Below are 6,850 nucleotides of genomic sequence, written 5' to 3'. Positions count from 1 at the left end.
CTCTGGATTCAGGAGGATCTGAGTTCAAATTTGACCTCAGACACTTGATACTTACTAGCTGTGTGACCCTGAGTAAGTCACTTAACCCTCATTGCCCCACCAAAAAAAAAATTGCTTCAGAGTTCCATTTATCCTTTCCACCTTTCCTGAGAATTGTGGATAATGAGGGTAGGATAATGAATAGGAATTCCCAAATTTTTACAGATTTTTTGTAAGATTTTAGCACCAAAATGAGTTGTATGATCCATCTGACCATGTTTTGGGATCCCATAGGTAGGGGCTCTCATGTTTAGCAAAGCCAAAGCTGAAGCATTGTCAACTATTCTAATGACAAATACATCTAGCCATCCAAATACCATGCACATATAAAACAGACAATATTTCTTAGCTTGGCTTGGAGGTAGTTCCATCAAATTCTGTTTGCCACCAAGATCTCAGGATTATAGGCTTTGTTGCAACACCTGGGCTTAACTTTAAAATTTTCCGCAAAGAATTCTTTTTATAAACAGCACAATGTATACTATAAGAAATGATGAGCAGGTAGATTCCAGAAAAACTTGGAAAGACTTAAGTGGACTGATGCTGAGTGAAATGAGCAGAACCAGGAGAACATTTTACACAGTAACAACAACATTGTGTGATAATCAACTGTGATAGACTTGACTCTTCTCAGCAATACAATGATCTAAGACAGTTCCAAAGGACTCATGATATAAAATACTCTCCATATCCAGTAAAATAACTGTGTAATCTGAATGCAGGCTGAACCATATTATTTTCGTTTTTTTCTTTCTTGAGGTTTTTCCCTTTTGTTTTGATTCTTCTGTCACAACATGACTAGTGTGGAAATATGTTTATCATGATTGTACATATATAATCTATATAAGATTGCTGGCTTGTGGAGGGGGAGTGGAGGGAAGGGAGAGAGGGAGAAAAATCTGGAACCCAAAATCTTATAAAAAGAAATGTTGGGGCAGCTAGGTGGCGCAGTGGATAGAGCACTGGCCTTGGACTCAGGGGAACCTGAGTTCAAATATGACCTCAGACACTTAACACTAGCTGTGTGACTCTGGGCAAGTCACTTAACCCCAATTGCCTCACCAAAAAAAAAAAAAAAAAAAAGGAAGAAAGAAATGTTGAAAACTATCTTTACATGTAACTGGAAAAAATGCTATTAATATTTTTAAAATGGTACAATGCCATATTACTTGATTGATATGTTCTCTCATTATAGAATAAGACTTAAAGATATTTCTTAACCCTTTTCTTCCCAGGTGATTCATCTTAAGTTGTGCCATAATCATCCATGCACCTAGCAACCTTGGGCGCAACCTTCTGTCAGGAAGGAGCCACATGCCCTGATTTTCTCTGCCTCCTCTATTTTTCTATTTTGAATATTATCAGCTCTTACAAATCTATAAATCATCAGGAATATCTCACTCTCATTTTTATAGGCCTGCATGAGGTCTCTGTTTTCTTTGTTGTTGCTTCCTTGGTTGCCAAATTTGTGCTCTCATTTCCCTTAAAAATAGGATCATCTTTTTGGGAAGCTAAATAGCCTCCAGGAGGTGGAAAATCAGCCACCCATGCACCCTTGGAGTACTATTTGAGGTCATAAATTCTCTTATTCCATAGCCATCCAGTGGCATGTCCTACCCCAAAAGCATAATTAGCATCAGTATAAATATTAACTCACTGCTATTTCTGCTGCCCTAATTAAGGCCATAAGGTCAACTTTCCTGAGCTGGAAAGTTGGTATAGATCTAACTTCTGCCATCTCAAAACATTTGCTTATGGAGCTTTAAGGCCTTATAGAAGTCTCTGGTACAACCCATCCACATGTAAATTCATATCTGAATTTTCAAGAGGTACACCTTGGAGGTCAAGCCTAAACCTACTATCAGCATCTATAACTTGTAAACAATCATACTCAAACTCAATTCCATCTGTGTAAGGCAACCTGGGCATGTTGCATCTTTCATTTACTAATCATAGATTATATAACAAAGCCTGTCCATTAGTGATTTTGCATTTTACAAATAAAGGCTGACTTTTTCAGACTTGAAAAATAGCTTCAACTGTATGGGGAACTCTCAAGACACTCTCCATCAGAAGACTCACACTTGTACATGATAGATTCTTAAACCAGGTAGACCTGACATGTGACAATCCATACTATGGATTGTCTCATAACATGTAGAGCTATCACTGCATTTTTCCATTCTCGAGGATATAGTCTTTGCAGCAAAATGTCATGGGAAATTTGGTGGTTCAACTAGAATATAGGCTATTATGTCAAGGTTGATGAGTCCAGATCTAGGAGCTTAATTAAGTATAGCTTTTGATTATGTTGGTGGTGCTAGTATGTGTTCTAGCCAACTGTTTATCACTGAGATGATATGATTGTCAACTAAGTGACCAACATTACTCCAGGTGAGTGTGATGTCCATACATGGTAGTTGCTTAACAACATTTGATATTAGCTGGACCAAGTCCTGAGAAAGATGTGTTAACTTGGCCTGAGATACCACCCCTCTAAGAAAAATGCAAGCAAACAAAAGAGAACAGGGTATAATACTGATCTTCATGCATGATCAGACAGGATTATGCATGACAGGTCCAACCTCTAATTTCTGAGCTAGAATACCCTAGCTGACCATGATCTTGAGCCTGATTCCATGAATTAAGGGTTTGAACTTGATCAGCTTGATTTGCAGCCCTCCATGTATCCAGTGTTACGATGAGCCTTATCTACTCTGTGTTAAGAGATGGGATCAGATGGCAGGATCTAATTATTTTTTATGTTGTTAAGTCAGAGTGTAAATCCCCATCAAGAGGCTTCTTAATTTTTCTTCACCTTTCTGCCATCAGAATGGTGTCATCTGTATATCTGAGATTGTTAATATTTCTCCCAGCAACCTCAATTCTGGCTTTTGATTTGTCCAGCTTGGCACTTCGCATGTATAATCTGCATATAAGCTTTAATAATAAAGTGATTCTATATGGCCTTGTAAAACTCTTTCCCAATCTTGAACCAATCAGTAGTTCCATGTTCAGTTCTAATCTGTTGCTTTTTTACCCACATACAGGTTCTTCAGGAGACAAGTAAGATGATCTGGTATTCTCATCTCTTTGAGGACTTAACTCAATTTATTGTGATCCATACAGTTAGGCTTTAGTATAGCCAGTGAAGCAGAAGTAGATGTTTTTCCAAAACTCCTTTTCTTTCTCCATAATCCAGAAAATGTTGACAATTTGGTCTCTAGTTCCTCTGCCTCTTCAAAACCAGCCTGTTCTGGTAATAATCAGACACTTTGCTGAAACCTAGCTTGCAAAACCTTAAGCACAACCTTGCTGGCATGTGAAATATGTGCAGTTGTTTGATAGTTTGAAAATTCTTTGTCATTGCCCTTCTTTGGGATTAGAACATAACTGATCTTTTCCAAACCAGTAGCCACTGTTGAGTTTTCCAAATCAGTTGGCATATTAAGTGAAACACTGTAACAGCATTATCTTTTATGATTTTAAACAGTTCAGCTGAAATTCCATCATTTCCACTAGCCTAATTGTTAGCAATACTTTCTAAGGCCCATTTAACTTCTCTTTCCAGGACAATGACTTTAGGTCACTAACCACACCATTGTGGTTAACAGTGATGTTAAGATCTTTCTTTTACAGTTCTATATATTCTTACTACCGCTTAATCTTTTTGAACTTCTTTTAAATCTCTACCATTTTTTGTCATTTATCATGCCCATTTTCACATGAAACATTCCCTTGATTATCTCCATTTTTTCTGGAGAGATTTCTAGTCTTTCCCATTCCATTGTTTTTTCTTCTTTGCATGGCTCATTTAAAAAAAAAATGTTATTTCTCCTTGCTATTCTTTGGAATTCAGGGTTCAGTTAATTATAACTTTCCCTATTTTCTTTTTACCTTTCACTCTCTCATAAGATAACCATTTTGCTTTCTTCCACTTCTGTTTAGGCTATTTTGTTGCTGCTTCTCATATGATATTGCAAAACCTCTGTCCATAGTTCTTTAGACACCCTGTCAAATCTAATCTCTGAAATCTTTTAATCATCTCCATTACATATTCATAAGGGATTTTCTTTAGGTCACACCTGATGGTTTTCCCTGCTCTCTTCAATTTAAGTCTCAATTTTGCAATATGAAGTTCATGATCTGAGCCACAGTCAGCTCCAGGTCTTGTTCTAATTGACTGTACAGAGTTCTTCCACCTTTGGCCACAAAATTTATGATCAGAGTTCAGTATTGTCCATTTGGCTATGTTCATGTTTAGAGTCACATTTTGGGTTGTTGAAAAAGAGTATTTGCTATGACCAGAGAATCAGTCTTGACAAAACTATTAGCCTCTGCTCTGCTTCATTTTGTACTCCAAGGCTAAACTTGCTTGTTATTCCAATTATCTTTTGATTTCATAATTTAGCATTCCAATCCTCTATTGATGAATGTGACATCTTTTTGAAAGGTCATTTCTAAAAGGTGGTATAGGTCTTCATAAAACTGAGTAACTTTAGCCTCTTAAGCATGTGATTGGAGCATAGAATTGAACTACTGTGATGTTGAATAGTTTCCCTTAGATTTGAACAGATAGAATTTTGTCATTTTTGAGATTGTACCAGAGTACTGCTTCTCACCATTTTATTGACTATAAGGTCTATTCCATTTCTTCTAAAGGATTCTTGCCCACAGTATATATATACATATACATATACATATACATATATATATATATATAATGATTATCTGAATTAAATTCATCCATTCCCATCCATTTAAGTTCTCTGACACCTATGATGTTGATGTTGATGTTAATCTTTCATTTTCTGTTTGACAACATCCAGCTTACCTTGGTTCCCAGATCTTACATTCCAGGTTCCTGTACAATATTGATCTTTATAACATCAGACTTTTCTTTTGTCACTAGACATATCCACACCTGAGCTTCCTTTCTGAAAGACAATTTATAGTTGTCCTATGTTCTTCCCCGTAACATAGACACTCTGACCTGAGGGATTCATCTTCTGATTACATATCTCTTAACCCTTTAATATTATCCATGGACTTTTCTTGGCAAAGATAGTGGAGAAGTTTGCCGTTTCCTTCTCCAGTGGATCACCTTTTGTCTGAACTCTCCACTATGACCTGTCCATCTTGGGTAATGCTACATGGCATAGCTCAGTTTCATTGAGCTACACAAGCCCCTTCACCACCACAAGGTGGTTGGTAATCCAGGAGGTGACCTATTGCCTACTACACCAAATAATTTCAACACTTGTTTTAGCTCAGTTTTGTGTCTGGTTGCTTAATATTTCCTAAAGTTTATATTCAGACTGGTAAGATTAATCAGGCCCTTATGAGATATTAGATGCCCTACATATAGACTTCCTTGTTGGCAATACTTCAACGTTCTGTTTTTTCCCATAAAGTATTTATTATTTTCCAGGTACATGTAGAGATAGTTTGCAATATTGGTTTTTATGAAGATTTCTAGTTTCTATTTCTTCTCCCTCCATTCCCTCCCTCCCCCCTCCCCAAGACAGCTAGCAAGCTGATGTAGGTTATATATGTACAATCACATTAAACATATTTCTGCATTGGTCATGCTATGAGAGAAGAATGCAGAGCAAAAAGGAAAAACCTCAAATAAAGAAAAACAAAAAAAATAGATGGTATGGTTCAATCTGCATCTAGATTCCATAATTCTTTTTTCGGATTGGAGAGCATTTCCCATCATGAATTCTTGGGAACTAGCGTAGACTATTGTTGCTGTGAAGAGTCAAATCCATCACAGTTGATCAGCACACAATGTGGTTGATACTGTGTACAATGTTCTCCGGTTTCGGCTCATTTCACTCAGCATCAGTTCATGTAAAAAACTTCAACTTTCTTACTGACACCTTCTGTCTGGTTATATGCAAAAAATATTAAAATGGCTATTGTGGCCTCCTTGTTAGTTTCTTGGGTCTCTAATCCAATAAAAATTGTATCTACATAGTGTAGATTGACCCGTGTGATGGTGCGAATAAGTCTAAGTTATGCTGTAAAAGTTGTGAGAAGATCGTGGGAGATTCTCAAAATCCTGAGGAATAATTTGTCACAAATATTGTTCTTGGTTATAAGTAAAAGCAAATAAAAACTTGGATTCCTAAGCCTGGGGGATATAAAAGAAAGCAGAACATAAATGAATCACAGAAAGCCAAGCAGCAGAGCTGGAGATAGAACTATTGTAGCTGGGTTAGAGACCACAACAGTTAAAGGAACAAACTTTTAAACATCACACAAATCTTGTACAAATTGATACACAAGTTGAACTTGAGAATCAAATTTCGCCTCTTTTCTTAACTGGCCATATTGGAGTGTTGGAGAGAAAAGACAAATTTATTATTAATCCTGTACTTCTAATTTCTCTATTACAGGTATTATTCCTTCAATGGTCTCTTGAGTGATGGTACTACTTTATATTGGTCCTGGCTATTCTCTTGGATTTTATAACAACCAGTTCAATGACCTTTTTTTTTTTTGTGGGGCAATGCTAGGTTAAGTGACTTGCCCAAGGTCATACAGCCAGTACGTGTCAGTGTCTGAGGCCAGATTTTAACTCAGAACTCCTGAATCCAGGGCCAGTGCTTTATCCACTGTGCCGCACCTAGCTGCCCCCATCAATGACTTTTAATAATCCTGTTTCATTAGAAGTTTTAGCCCAAAATTAATTAGCTGTGACCTCTTAATTCTGGATGTGTCCAATAATGAATACTTTACTTGTAGGTCCCCATCAACTTGCATAAGTTGTCTAGAATATAATTGCCCACAGCTCTCACAATAG

Source organism: Dromiciops gliroides, chromosome 2 (genome assembly GCF_019393635.1).
Source record: "Dromiciops gliroides isolate mDroGli1 chromosome 2, mDroGli1.pri, whole genome shotgun sequence".
In the NCBI taxonomy this organism is placed as follows: Eukaryota; Metazoa; Chordata; class Mammalia; order Microbiotheria; family Microbiotheriidae; genus Dromiciops; species Dromiciops gliroides.
The sequence above is the reverse complement of the archived record's forward strand: the minus strand, read 5'-3'. Positions refer to the sequence as shown.